The 13,774-nt window shown below is 52.2% G+C and overlaps 8 non-coding genes across 8 annotated transcripts; 4 read left to right on the forward strand and 4 right to left on the reverse strand.

Annotated features, from left to right (window-relative positions):
* Window positions 1–833: 833 nt before the first annotated feature.
* Window positions 834–997, reverse strand: LOC129180539 (U1 spliceosomal RNA). The gene has a single exon (XR_008570171.1). It is a non-coding gene; the product is annotated as a U1 spliceosomal RNA (small nuclear RNA).
* Window positions 998–2,375: 1,378 nt separating this feature from the next.
* On the forward strand, window positions 2,376–2,566 carry LOC129180595 (U2 spliceosomal RNA). Its single transcript, XR_008570223.1, has one exon. It is a non-coding gene; the product is annotated as a U2 spliceosomal RNA (small nuclear RNA).
* A 1,982-nt stretch (window positions 2,567–4,548) lies between these two features.
* On the reverse strand, window positions 4,549–4,712 carry LOC129180540 (U1 spliceosomal RNA). The gene has a single exon (XR_008570172.1). It is a non-coding gene; the product is annotated as a U1 spliceosomal RNA (small nuclear RNA).
* A 1,378-nt stretch (window positions 4,713–6,090) lies between these two features.
* Window positions 6,091–6,281, forward strand: LOC129180596 (U2 spliceosomal RNA). The gene has a single exon (XR_008570224.1). It is a non-coding gene; the product is annotated as a U2 spliceosomal RNA (small nuclear RNA).
* A 1,982-nt stretch (window positions 6,282–8,263) lies between these two features.
* LOC129180541 (U1 spliceosomal RNA) lies at window positions 8,264–8,427 on the reverse strand. The gene has a single exon (XR_008570173.1). It is a non-coding gene; the product is annotated as a U1 spliceosomal RNA (small nuclear RNA).
* A 1,378-nt stretch (window positions 8,428–9,805) lies between these two features.
* Window positions 9,806–9,996, forward strand: LOC129180597 (U2 spliceosomal RNA). Its single transcript, XR_008570225.1, has one exon. It is a non-coding gene; the product is annotated as a U2 spliceosomal RNA (small nuclear RNA).
* Window positions 9,997–11,978: 1,982 nt separating this feature from the next.
* Window positions 11,979–12,142, reverse strand: LOC129180542 (U1 spliceosomal RNA). The gene has a single exon (XR_008570174.1). It is a non-coding gene; the product is annotated as a U1 spliceosomal RNA (small nuclear RNA).
* Window positions 12,143–13,520: 1,378 nt separating this feature from the next.
* Window positions 13,521–13,711, forward strand: LOC129180598 (U2 spliceosomal RNA). Its single transcript, XR_008570226.1, has one exon. It is a non-coding gene; the product is annotated as a U2 spliceosomal RNA (small nuclear RNA).
* The last annotated feature ends 63 nt before the right edge of the window (window positions 13,712–13,774 follow it).

Consider the following 13,774-nt stretch of genomic DNA (forward strand, 5'->3'; position numbering starts at 1 on the left):
CAGTGGGGCCAGAATGGTGGCTGGGTATTTGGCAATACTGACCGTGGAAGAGTCGAATCTGCTGGCAACAACAGGCCTGAGTGGACCTCCCGCCTTGTGAATTTTGGGCAGTCCGTAAATGCAAGGTGTGACTTCTCCGGGATGCAGGCGGTAGGTAGCACGTGTGACACTCTACACCGTCCTCTTTTTTCCCGGCCTCTGAAGACATTCCGTGATCTTCTTGTATTCACCGGTGGGATTGCTCTTCGGTCGTTCGTGTTCAGTGTCGTCACCGAGCAGAGCCGTTAGGTTGGCCTTGCGAGCTGCGGTTTTGAGGATGACTCTGCATCTTCCCTTGTCTCCTGGTAAGCTCGCCGTGTCATGGTTCTTCTTCAAGGGTCTCGCTGCTTTCCTTACTTTCCTTCCTTCCTCCAAGACAGGAAGATCGGAAGCAGTTACCATGGCGCTGGGAAGGCTGCTGACGAGAACGACAGCAATTTGATCTGCTTCGGCTTCAGGTCGATGGTTGTTTCCGACGACCGAATTGGTTGCTGTGTTGAGGTCCACTGTGGGGAGCGGTTCCGGTGTGCCGGTAAAGTTGAGTTCACTTGGCCGACACAGCTTTCTCTGTCCGGGTGAGAATGCTACTGGAGAAATTCTTATTTCACTTTTCCCGCCTGAGTGCAGGCGAGCCTTATTGCTGGGTGGTTGTCATCCGTGGTCGTACAGACCTTCCCAGTAGGCGTTGGAAGTTCTGGGCTCGTCATTCCCCGCTCTTGCGCAAACGGGGATGTGGCCGCAAGCCCAGAAGCCTTGCGCAAGACTGCACCTGCAAGTTGTTTTAAACACGCCATCAGGGGAGAGCGCGAACGCAGTCCCCCACTATCGCAAATTATGCAGTCGAGATTCCCACATTTGGGGAATTCGCAGGGGTCAGCTCAACCCATGTGCAATGGCTGAGCCTCGCCCTGGGTGAACCACCTTCTTGATCATGGTATCTCCCCTGCCAGGTAAGTATGAGTTGGACGAGTCTCACTCAGACGAGACTCTCACACACGCAGCATGCTAAGTGGTGGTGTCATCGGCTGCTTCACAACAAACACACGCACTGGACCTGTGTCCAAGTTCAGCATCTGCCCTTGCGCTCGACGGACGCCACACGTTCGGAGGCACCTCCTACAGCCACGACCGGCCTTGTGATTTTGGACGCTCTGGCCTTCTGGACACTTCCCGGTGGCGTCTCGCCTTCACATCTTTCCCCTGACGCCGCCGTCTCTGCGGTCCAAATGTCAGAAAGTAGAGCAAAAGTGAAGGGCAACAGACAAAGGAAATGTGACATTGTTGTTACCAGAGTTGTTACTTCATTAGCCAGAAGTTTGAGTGCCGCAGCTAGTTTCCACGCAATCTTCTGACGCCGGAGCAATGCATTATGGGAATGCGTTCTGTATTATGCCGCGTCGGCGCTCTCCCGCGATCACATGCACAAGCCAAATGACACTGAAATACTTTTGTAGTTGCTCATACTGGCGATAGGATTAATAAGGACAGTACTCTCGTTATGTCAAAGAGTGAGGCTGTGTTGCACATTCCACTCTTGTGGCTTCATGCTGAGCAAAGACAGCGACAGCAAGTGGCATAGTCCAGTTGCTGCAGGCATTCCACGGGGAGACTGGAGTACTGAGTCCACGTCACTGTTTCAAACATATTCACATTGGACTGTGGCCTCCATTGTGTGCTTACCGAGGACTATTCTGATGTGGCTGAGTAAAATCAGTTTATTGCCGCTTCATGCATAGACCGACGTGCACCGCATGAGCTTCAATAACGAATGGGTCACGAAACACTGGTTTGATATTATGGCTGCAAAACAACACAGGTGCATCTTTTTATTGTTTACAATGTGCGCGCGGGGTTGTCGTTTGGCATCAAAAGTCTTTGGTTCGTTATCTTTCGTGCTTCCAAATAAGTCTCGGAAACGATAGCTCAATTTCAACAGTTGAATGCACCAGGAAGAATGATACACAGCTGCGGGGACTCGTCTTCTAAGCGGGTGCAGGAGCAAGTCCGAGGCACTTCTGGTCAGACGTCTTTTACCTAGCTTTTACCTCCTGTCCTATGCCTCTATGTGTGCCCCGGTGGTCTTAGCTGCTTGGAGCCGCTCGATAATGAGTGTGCAAAAGGGTGTGGAAAAGAAAAGCCAAGGCCGAGTGAAAAGATACAGCGAGTCCACAAGTCTGCTCCGGTCACACTATCTAACATGTGCCAAGAGAGGCGCCTATATGTAACTACATCTAACAGCGTGTTGACGTTTGAGGTCGTCGTGAGTCAGTGTGTGCAACCGGGACTTTAGCTTGTTTTGTCAGAAATGACATGCTCCCCTCTGAGCTTTCAATGCTATCGCTTCTCGGCCTTTTGGCTAAGATCAAGTGTAGTATCTGTTCTTATCAGTTTAATATCTGATATGTCTCCTATCTGGGGACCAAATATTAAATTGCTTTTTGGGACAGGGAGCTGAGCTCGGGGCTTGCGCCGTCCGCTCCACGCATCGACCTGGTATTGCAGTATCTCCGGGAGCGGTGCACTTCTCCTTCTCATGTTGACAGCAAAGGCAGCTTCACGCAGGTCGTTTGACAGCATCCGGCATGTTTTGCCCGATACCGTGCGATGCTCACCAAAGACCAATGAAAGTGTTTACGTTTGGTGCCACCCGAGCAGGTGGCGGTACGCTGTGGAAAATATGCCCTGCGACAGTGTCTGCGCCCTCCGTGGACCCTCTTTGCCTTCCCAGCAGCATCAACACCTTACAAAGGGAGCACAATGCATAAAGCAGCGTGTTCTCCGGCCATGCCTCCTGCACTCTTCCACCGGCTCCTGATACTCGGGTCTCTTGCGCACTTCCCAGGGGCCAGCGGGTGTCGCAGTGATCGACAGCTGGGTGGAATCTGACAAAATGGTCTCGTCTGGTGGAAGCCTTCCGAGTTTCCTCGACAAACCAACCAAGTAAGGGACCGCGGCTTTCCGCCCTCTGTTTTGCTTCTCGCGGTCAGGTGTCGTGGCCCTTCCTTTGCTGGATTTGACATAGAGCCACTTTGGGATAGCCACAGGTGGTTAGAGCCTGTAAAATGCGTGTCTGCTCCTTCGGTTAGGGCTATTTTCTGCTCTGTTGTTTGCGGCTCTGACAGCTCCTAGCTTGGGTTCCAGTGTGCGAAGGCGGTACAAGTGTAGGAACGGGCCAGCGCGGGTAGGTTTACCGTAGACCTCAATGTTGAGGCTTCCATCCATCCCCGGCCGCACTTCACAGTCCGAAGATTGGCAAACCCGCGTGTCATCCACACATCGGAAGCAGTGGCTGTCTTTAGTTCCTGTGCAGGATCCCCGTAGTTTTCTTTCCACGTCTTCCATGTACACGATAGCCACAATGGCTGAGAGCGGTGAGCCCACGGCAGAGCCATGTCTTGGCCTGTAGAAACACATACGGAATTGCAAGCATGTGCCCTTAAGGCACATTTGCAGGAAATCATACACTTGCTCTGGAGTGAGGTTGCTTGTGTCTTGGAGGCTGGAGTGCTACTGTTGCCCTTCTTCTGCCAGTGTCTATTGCTGCAGTGGTGGAGATAGGTGTAAACGGGGAGGTGATGTCGACTCATACCAGGGTCTCTTCCGGAGATAACCTGAGGGTCTGAATCTCATTAGTGAAGTCTGTGGAGCTGTGGACATGGGGTGGGGTACTGCCAAGCAGTGGGGCCAGAATGGTGGCTGGGTATTTGGCAATACTGACCGTGGAAGAGTCGAATCTGCTGGCAACAACAGGCCTGAGTGGACCTCCCGCCTTGTGAATTTTGGGCAGTCCGTAAATGCAAGGTGTGACTTCTCCGGGATGCAGGCGGTAGGTAGCACGTGTGACACTCTACACCGTCCTCTTTTTTCCCGGCCTCTGAAGACATTCCGTGATCTTCTTGTATTCACCGGTGGGATTGCTCTTCGGTCGTTCGTGTTCAGTGTCGTCACCGAGCAGAGCCGTTAGGTTGGCCTTGCGAGCTGCGGTTTTGAGGATGACTCTGCATCTTCCCTTGTCTCCTGGTAAGCTCGCCGTGTCATGGTTCTTCTTCAAGGGTCTCGCTGCTTTCCTTACTTTCCTTCCTTCCTCCAAGACAGGAAGATCGGAAGCAGTTACCATGGCGCTGGGAAGGCTGCTGACGAGAACGACAGCAATTTGATCTGCTTCGGCTTCAGGTCGATGGTTGTTTCCGACGACCGAATTGGTTGCTGTGTTGAGGTCCACTGTGGGGAGCGGTTCCGGTGTGCCGGTAAAGTTGAGTTCACTTGGCCGACACAGCTTTCTCTGTCCGGGTGAGAATGCTACTGGAGAAATTCTTATTTCACTTTTCCCGCCTGAGTGCAGGCGAGCCTTATTGCTGGGTGGTTGTCATCCGTGGTCGTACAGACCTTCCCAGTAGGCGTTGGAAGTTCTGGGCTCGTCATTCCCCGCTCTTGCGCAAACGGGGATGTGGCCGCAAGCCCAGAAGCCTTGCGCAAGACTGCACCTGCAAGTTGTTTTAAACACGCCATCAGGGGAGAGCGCGAACGCAGTCCCCCACTATCGCAAATTATGCAGTCGAGATTCCCACATTTGGGGAATTCGCAGGGGTCAGCTCAACCCATGTGCAATGGCTGAGCCTCGCCCTGGGTGAACCACCTTCTTGATCATGGTATCTCCCCTGCCAGGTAAGTATGAGTTGGACGAGTCTCACTCAGACGAGACTCTCACACACGCAGCATGCTAAGTGGTGGTGTCATCGGCTGCTTCACAACAAACACACGCACTGGACCTGTGTCCAAGTTCAGCATCTGCCCTTGCGCTCGACGGACGCCACACGTTCGGAGGCACCTCCTACAGCCACGACCGGCCTTGTGATTTTGGACGCTCTGGCCTTCTGGACACTTCCCGGTGGCGTCTCGCCTTCACATCTTTCCCCTGACGCCGCCGTCTCTGCGGTCCAAATGTCAGAAAGTAGAGCAAAAGTGAAGGGCAACAGACAAAGGAAATGTGACATTGTTGTTACCAGAGTTGTTACTTCATTAGCCAGAAGTTTGAGTGCCGCAGCTAGTTTCCACGCAATCTTCTGACGCCGGAGCAATGCATTATGGGAATGCGTTCTGTATTATGCCGCGTCGGCGCTCTCCCGCGATCACATGCACAAGCCAAATGACACTGAAATACTTTTGTAGTTGCTCATACTGGCGATAGGATTAATAAGGACAGTACTCTCGTTATGTCAAAGAGTGAGGCTGTGTTGCACATTCCACTCTTGTGGCTTCATGCTGAGCAAAGACAGCGACAGCAAGTGGCATAGTCCAGTTGCTGCAGGCATTCCACGGGGAGACTGGAGTACTGAGTCCACGTCACTGTTTCAAACATATTCACATTGGACTGTGGCCTCCATTGTGTGCTTACCGAGGACTATTCTGATGTGGCTGAGTAAAATCAGTTTATTGCCGCTTCATGCATAGACCGACGTGCACCGCATGAGCTTCAATAACGAATGGGTCACGAAACACTGGTTTGATATTATGGCTGCAAAACAACACAGGTGCATCTTTTTATTGTTTACAATGTGCGCGCGGGGTTGTCGTTTGGCATCAAAAGTCTTTGGTTCGTTATCTTTCGTGCTTCCAAATAAGTCTCGGAAACGATAGCTCAATTTCAACAGTTGAATGCACCAGGAAGAATGATACACAGCTGCGGGGACTCGTCTTCTAAGCGGGTGCAGGAGCAAGTCCGAGGCACTTCTGGTCAGACGTCTTTTACCTAGCTTTTACCTCCTGTCCTATGCCTCTATGTGTGCCCCGGTGGTCTTAGCTGCTTGGAGCCGCTCGATAATGAGTGTGCAAAAGGGTGTGGAAAAGAAAAGCCAAGGCCGAGTGAAAAGATACAGCGAGTCCACAAGTCTGCTCCGGTCACACTATCTAACATGTGCCAAGAGAGGCGCCTATATGTAACTACATCTAACAGCGTGTTGACGTTTGAGGTCGTCGTGAGTCAGTGTGTGCAACCGGGACTTTAGCTTGTTTTGTCAGAAATGACATGCTCCCCTCTGAGCTTTCAATGCTATCGCTTCTCGGCCTTTTGGCTAAGATCAAGTGTAGTATCTGTTCTTATCAGTTTAATATCTGATATGTCTCCTATCTGGGGACCAAATATTAAATTGCTTTTTGGGACAGGGAGCTGAGCTCGGGGCTTGCGCCGTCCGCTCCACGCATCGACCTGGTATTGCAGTATCTCCGGGAGCGGTGCACTTCTCCTTCTCATGTTGACAGCAAAGGCAGCTTCACGCAGGTCGTTTGACAGCATCCGGCATGTTTTGCCCGATACCGTGCGATGCTCACCAAAGACCAATGAAAGTGTTTACGTTTGGTGCCACCCGAGCAGGTGGCGGTACGCTGTGGAAAATATGCCCTGCGACAGTGTCTGCGCCCTCCGTGGACCCTCTTTGCCTTCCCAGCAGCATCAACACCTTACAAAGGGAGCACAATGCATAAAGCAGCGTGTTCTCCGGCCATGCCTCCTGCACTCTTCCACCGGCTCCTGATACTCGGGTCTCTTGCGCACTTCCCAGGGGCCAGCGGGTGTCGCAGTGATCGACAGCTGGGTGGAATCTGACAAAATGGTCTCGTCTGGTGGAAGCCTTCCGAGTTTCCTCGACAAACCAACCAAGTAAGGGACCGCGGCTTTCCGCCCTCTGTTTTGCTTCTCGCGGTCAGGTGTCGTGGCCCTTCCTTTGCTGGATTTGACATAGAGCCACTTTGGGATAGCCACAGGTGGTTAGAGCCTGTAAAATGCGTGTCTGCTCCTTCGGTTAGGGCTATTTTCTGCTCTGTTGTTTGCGGCTCTGACAGCTCCTAGCTTGGGTTCCAGTGTGCGAAGGCGGTACAAGTGTAGGAACGGGCCAGCGCGGGTAGGTTTACCGTAGACCTCAATGTTGAGGCTTCCATCCATCCCCGGCCGCACTTCACAGTCCGAAGATTGGCAAACCCGCGTGTCATCCACACATCGGAAGCAGTGGCTGTCTTTAGTTCCTGTGCAGGATCCCCGTAGTTTTCTTTCCACGTCTTCCATGTACACGATAGCCACAATGGCTGAGAGCGGTGAGCCCACGGCAGAGCCATGTCTTGGCCTGTAGAAACACATACGGAATTGCAAGCATGTGCCCTTAAGGCACATTTGCAGGAAATCATATACTTGCTCTGGAGTGAGGTTGCTTGTGTCTTGGAGGCTGGAGTGCTACTGTTGCCCTTCTTCTGCCAGTGTCTATTGCTGCAGTGGTGGAGATAGGTGTAAACGGGGAGGTGATGTCGACTCATACCAGGGTCTCTTCCGGAGATAACCTGAGGGTCTGAATCTCATTAGTGAAGTCTGTGGAGCTGTGGACATGGGGTGGGGTACTGCCAAGCAGTGGGGCCAGAATGGTGGCTGGGTATTTGGCAATACTGACCGTGGAAGAGTCGAATCTGCTGGCAACAACAGGCCTGAGTGGACCTCCCGCCTTGTGAATTTTGGGCAGTCCGTAAATGCAAGGTGTGACTTCTCCGGGATGCAGGCGGTAGGTAGCACGTGTGACACTCTACACCGTCCTCTTTTTTCCCGGCCTCTGAAGACATTCCGTGATCTTCTTGTATTCACCGGTGGGATTGCTCTTCGGTCGTTCGTGTTCAGTGTCGTCACCGAGCAGAGCCGTTAGGTTGGCCTTGCGAGCTGCGGTTTTGAGGATGACTCTGCATCTTCCCTTGTCTCCTGGTAAGCTCGCCGTGTCATGGTTCTTCTTCAAGGGTCTCGCTGCTTTCCTTACTTTCCTTCCTTCCTCCAAGACAGGAAGATCGGAAGCAGTTACCATGGCGCTGGGAAGGCTGCTGACGAGAACGACAGCAATTTGATCTGCTTCGGCTTCAGGTCGATGGTTGTTTCCGACGACCGAATTGGTTGCTGTGTTGAGGTCCACTGTGGGGAGCGGTTCCGGTGTGCCGGTAAAGTTGAGTTCACTTGGCCGACACAGCTTTCTCTGTCCGGGTGAGAATGCTACTGGAGAAATTCTTATTTCACTTTTCCCGCCTGAGTGCAGGCGAGCCTTATTGCTGGGTGGTTGTCATCCGTGGTCGTACAGACCTTCCCAGTAGGCGTTGGAAGTTCTGGGCTCGTCATTCCCCGCTCTTGCGCAAACGGGGATGTGGCCGCAAGCCCAGAAGCTTTGCGCAAGACTGCACCTGCAAGTTGTTTTAAACACGCCATCAGGGGAGAGCGCGAACGCAGTCCCCCACTATCGCAAATTATGCAGTCGAGATTCCCACATTTGGGGAATTCGCAGGGGTCAGCTCAACCCATGTGCAATGGCTGAGCCTCGCCCTGGGTGAACCACCTTCTTGATCATGGTATCTCCCCTGCCAGGTAAGTATGAGTTGGACGAGTCTCACTCAGACGAGACTCTCACACACGCAGCATGCTAAGTGGTGGTGTCATCGGCTGCTTCACAACAAACACACGCACTGGACCTGTGTCCAAGTTCAGCATCTGCCCTTGCGCTCGACGGACGCCACACGTTCGGAGGCACCTCCTACAGCCACGACCGGCCTTGTGATTTTGGACGCTCTGGCCTTCTGGACACTTCCCGGTGGCGTCTCGCCTTCACATCTTTCCCCTGACGCCGCCGTCTCTGCGGTCCAAATGTCAGAAAGTAGAGCAAAAGTGAAGGGCAACAGACAAAGGAAATGTGACATTGTTGTTACCAGAGTTGTTACTTCATTAGCCAGAAGTTTGAGTGCCGCAGCTAGTTTCCACGCAATCTTCTGACGCCGGAGCAATGCATTATGGGAATGCGTTCTGTATTATGCCGCGTCGGCGCTCTCCCGCGATCACATGCACAAGCCAAATGACACTGAAATACTTTTGTAGTTGCTCATACTGGCGATAGGATTAATAAGGACAGTACTCTCGTTATGTCAAAGAGTGAGGCTGTGTTGCACATTCCACTCTTGTGGCTTCATGCTGAGCAAAGACAGCGACAGCAAGTGGCATAGTCCAGTTGCTGCAGGCATTCCACGGGGAGACTGGAGTACTGAGTCCACGTCACTGTTTCAAACATATTCACATTGGACTGTGGCCTCCATTGTGTGCTTACCGAGGACTATTCTGATGTGGCTGAGTAAAATCAGTTTATTGCCGCTTCATGCATAGACCGACGTGCACCGCATGAGCTTCAATAACGAATGGGTCACGAAACACTGGTTTGATATTATGGCTGCAAAACAACACAGGTGCATCTTTTTATTGTTTACAATGTGCGCGCGGGGTTGTCGTTTGGCATCAAAAGTCTTTGGTTCGTTATCTTTCGTGCTTCCAAATAAGTCTCGGAAACGATAGCTCAATTTCAACAGTTGAATGCACCAGGAAGAATGATACACAGCTGCGGGGACTCGTCTTCTAAGCGGGTGCAGGAGCAAGTCCGAGGCACTTCTGGTCAGACGTCTTTTACCTAGCTTTTACCTCCTGTCCTATGCCTCTATGTGTGCCCCGGTGGTCTTAGCTGCTTGGAGCCGCTCGATAATGAGTGTGCAAAAGGGTGTGGAAAAGAAAAGCCAAGGCCGAGTGAAAAGATACAGCGAGTCCACAAGTCTGCTCCGGTCACACTATCTAACATGTGCCAAGAGAGGCGCCTATATGTAACTACATCTAACAGCGTGTTGACGTTTGAGGTCGTCGTGAGTCAGTGTGTGCAACCGGGACTTTAGCTTGTTTTGTCAGAAATGACATGCTCCCCTCTGAGCTTTCAATGCTATCGCTTCTCGGCCTTTTGGCTAAGATCAAGTGTAGTATCTGTTCTTATCAGTTTAATATCTGATATGTCTCCTATCTGGGGACCAAATATTAAATTGCTTTTTGGGACAGGGAGCTGAGCTCGGGGCTTGCGCCGTCCGCTCCACGCATCGACCTGGTATTGCAGTATCTCCGGGAGCGGTGCACTTCTCCTTCTCATGTTGACAGCAAAGGCAGCTTCACGCAGGTCGTTTGACAGCATCCGGCATGTTTTGCCCGATACCGTGCGATGCTCACCAAAGACCAATGAAAGTGTTTACGTTTGGTGCCACCCGAGCAGGTGGCGGTACGCTGTGGAAAATATGCCCTGCGACAGTGTCTGCGCCCTCCGTGGACCCTCTTTGCCTTCCCAGCAGCATCAACACCTTACAAAGGGAGCACAATGCATAAAGCAGCGTGTTCTCCGGCCATGCCTCCTGCACTCTTCCACCGGCTCCTGATACTCGGGTCTCTTGCGCACTTCCCAGGGGCCAGCGGGTGTCGCAGTGATCGACAGCTGGGTGGAATCTGACAAAATGGTCTCGTCTGGTGGAAGCCTTCCGAGTTTCCTCGACAAACCAACCAAGTAAGGGACCGCGGCTTTCCGCCCTCTGTTTTGCTTCTCGCGGTCAGGTGTCGTGGCCCTTCCTTTGCTGGATTTGACATAGAGCCACTTTGGGATAGCCACAGGTGGTTAGAGCCTGTAAAATGCGTGTCTGCTCCTTCGGTTAGGGCTATTTTCTGCTCTGTTGTTTGCGGCTCTGACAGCTCCTAGCTTGGGTTCCAGTGTGCGAAGGCGGTACAAGTGTAGGAACGGGCCAGCGCGGGTAGGTTTACCGTAGACCTCAATGTTGAGGCTTCCATCCATCCCCGGCCGCACTTCACAGTCCGAAGATTGGCAAACCCGCGTGTCATCCACACATCGGAAGCAGTGGCTGTCTTTAGTTCCTGTGCAGGATCCCCGTAGTTTTCTTTCCACGTCTTCCATGTACACGATAGCCACAATGGCTGAGAGCGGTGAGCCCACGGCAGAGCCATGTCTTGGCCTGTAGAAACACATACGGAATTGCAAGCATGTGCCCTTAAGGCACATTTGCAGGAAATCATATACTTGCTCTGGAGTGAGGTTGCTTGTGTCTTGGAGGCTGGAGTGCTACTGTTGCCCTTCTTCTGCCAGTGTCTATTGCTGCAGTGGTGGAGATAGGTGTAAACGGGGAGGTGATGTCGACTCATACCAGGGTCTCTTCCGGAGATAACCTGAGGGTCTGAATCTCATTAGTGAAGTCTGTGGAGCTGTGGACATGGGGTGGGGTACTGCCAAGCAGTGGGGCCAGAATGGTGGCTGGGTATTTGGCAATACTGACCGTGGAAGAGTCGAATCTGCTGGCAACAACAGGCCTGAGTGGACCTCCCGCCTTGTGAATTTTGGGCAGTCCGTAAATGCAAGGTGTGACTTCTCCGGGATGCAGGCGGTAGGTAGCACGTGTGACACTCTACACCGTCCTCTTTTTTCCCGGCCTCTGAAGACATTCCGTGATCTTCTTGTATTCACCGGTGGGATTGCTCTTCGGTCGTTCGTGTTCAGTGTCGTCACCGAGCAGAGCCGTTAGGTTGGCCTTGCGAGCTGCGGTTTTGAGGATGACTCTGCATCTTCCCTTGTCTCCTGGTAAGCTCGCCGTGTCATGGTTCTTCTTCAAGGGTCTCGCTGCTTTCCTTACTTTCCTTCCTTCCTCCAAGACAGGAAGATCGGAAGCAGTTACCATGGCGCTGGGAAGGCTGCTGACGAGAACGACAGCAATTTGATCTGCTTCGGCTTCAGGTCGATGGTTGTTTCCGACGACCGAATTGGTTGCTGTGTTGAGGTCCACTGTGGGGAGCGGTTCCGGTGTGCCGGTAAAGTTGAGTTCACTTGGCCGACACAGCTTTCTCTGTCCGGGTGAGAATGCTACTGGAGAAATTCTTATTTCACTTTTCCCGCCTGAGTGCAGGCGAGCCTTATTGCTGGGTGGTTGTCATCCGTGGTCGTACAGACCTTCCCAGTAGGCGTTGGAAGTTCTGGGCTCGTCATTCCCCGCTCTTGCGCAAACGGGGATGTGGCCGCAAGCCCAGAAGCTTTGCGCAAGACTGCACCTGCAAGTTGTTTTAAACACGCCATCAGGGGAGAGCGCGAACGCAGTCCCCCACTATCGCAAATTATGCAGTCGAGATTCCCACATTTGGGGAATTCGCAGGGGTCAGCTCAACCCATGTGCAATGGCTGAGCCTCGCCCTGGGTGAACCACCTTCTTGATCATGGTATCTCCCCTGCCAGGTAAGTATGAGTTGGACGAGTCTCACTCAGACGAGACTCTCACACACGCAGCATGCTAAGTGGTGGTGTCATCGGCTGCTTCACAACAAACACACGCACTGGACCTGTGTCCAAGTTCAGCATCTGCCCTTGCGCTCGACGGACGCCACACGTTCGGAGGCACCTCCTACAGCCACGACCGGCCTTGTGATTTTGGACGCTCTGGCCTTCTGGACACTTCCCGGTGGCGTCTCGCCTTCACATCTTTCCCCTGACGCCGCCGTCTCTGCGGTCCAAATGTCAGAAAGTAGAGCAAAAGTGAAGGGCAACAGACAAAGGAAATGTGACATTGTTGTTACCAGAGTTGTTACTTCATTAGCCAGAAGTTTGAGTGCCGCAGCTAGTTTCCACGCAATCTTCTGACGCCGGAGCAATGCATTATGGGAATGCGTTCTGTATTATGCCGCGTCGGCGCTCTCCCGCGATCACATGCACAAGCCAAATGACACTGAAATACTTTTGTAGTTGCTCATACTGGCGATAGGATTAATAAGGACAGTACTCTCGTTATGTCAAAGAGTGAGGCTGTGTTGCACATTCCACTCTTGTGGCTTCATGCTGAGCAAAGACAGCGACAGCAAGTGGCATAGTCCAGTTGCTGCAGGCATTCCACGGGGAGACTGGAGTACTGAGTCCACGTCACTGTTTCAAACATATTCACATTGGACTGTGGCCTCCATTGTGTGCTTACCGAGGACTATTCTGATGTGGCTGAGTAAAATCAGTTTATTGCCGCTTCATGCATAGACCGACGTGCACCGCATGAGCTTCAATAACGAATGGGTCACGAAACACTGGTTTGATATTATGGCTGCAAAACAACACAGGTGCATCTTTTTATTGTTTACAATGTGCGCGCGGGGTTGTCGTTTGGCATCAAAAGTCTTTGGTTCGTTATCTTTCGTGCTTCCAAATAAGTCTCGGAAACGATAGCTCAATTTCAACAGTTGAATGCACCAGGAAGAATGATACACAGCTGCGGGGACTCGTCTTCTAAGCGGGTGCAGGAGCAAGTCCGAGGCACTTCTGGTCAGACGTCTTTTACCTAGCTTTTACCTCCTGTCCTATGCCTCTATGTGTGCCCCGGTGGTCTTAGCTGCTTGGAGCCGCTCGATAATGAGTGTGCAAAAGGGTGTGGAAAAGAAAAGCCAAGGCCGAGTGAAAAGATACAGCGAGTCCACAAGTCTGCTCCGGTCACACTATCTAACATGTGCCAAGAGAGGCGCCTATATGTAACTACATCTAACAGCGTGTTGACGTTTGAGGTCGTCGTGAGTCAGTGTGTGCAACCGGGACTTTAGCTTGTTTTGTCAGAAATGACATGCTCCCCTCTGAGCTTTCAATGCTATCGCTTCTCGGCCTTTTGGCTAAGATCAAGTGTAGTATCTGTTCTTATCAGTTTAATATCTGATATGTCTCCTATCTGGGGACCAAATATTAAATTGCTTTTTGGGACAGGGAGCTGAGCTCGGGGCTTGCGCCGTCCGCTCCACGCATCGACCTGGTATTGCAGTATCTCCGGGAGCGGTGCACTTCTCCTTCTCATGTTGACAGCAAAGGCAGCTTCACGCAGGTCGTTTGACAGCATCCGGCATGTTTTG

Source organism: Dunckerocampus dactyliophorus, chromosome 4, assembly GCF_027744805.1.
Source record: "Dunckerocampus dactyliophorus isolate RoL2022-P2 chromosome 4, RoL_Ddac_1.1, whole genome shotgun sequence".
Taxonomy (NCBI): Eukaryota; Metazoa; Chordata; class Actinopteri; order Syngnathiformes; family Syngnathidae; genus Dunckerocampus; species Dunckerocampus dactyliophorus.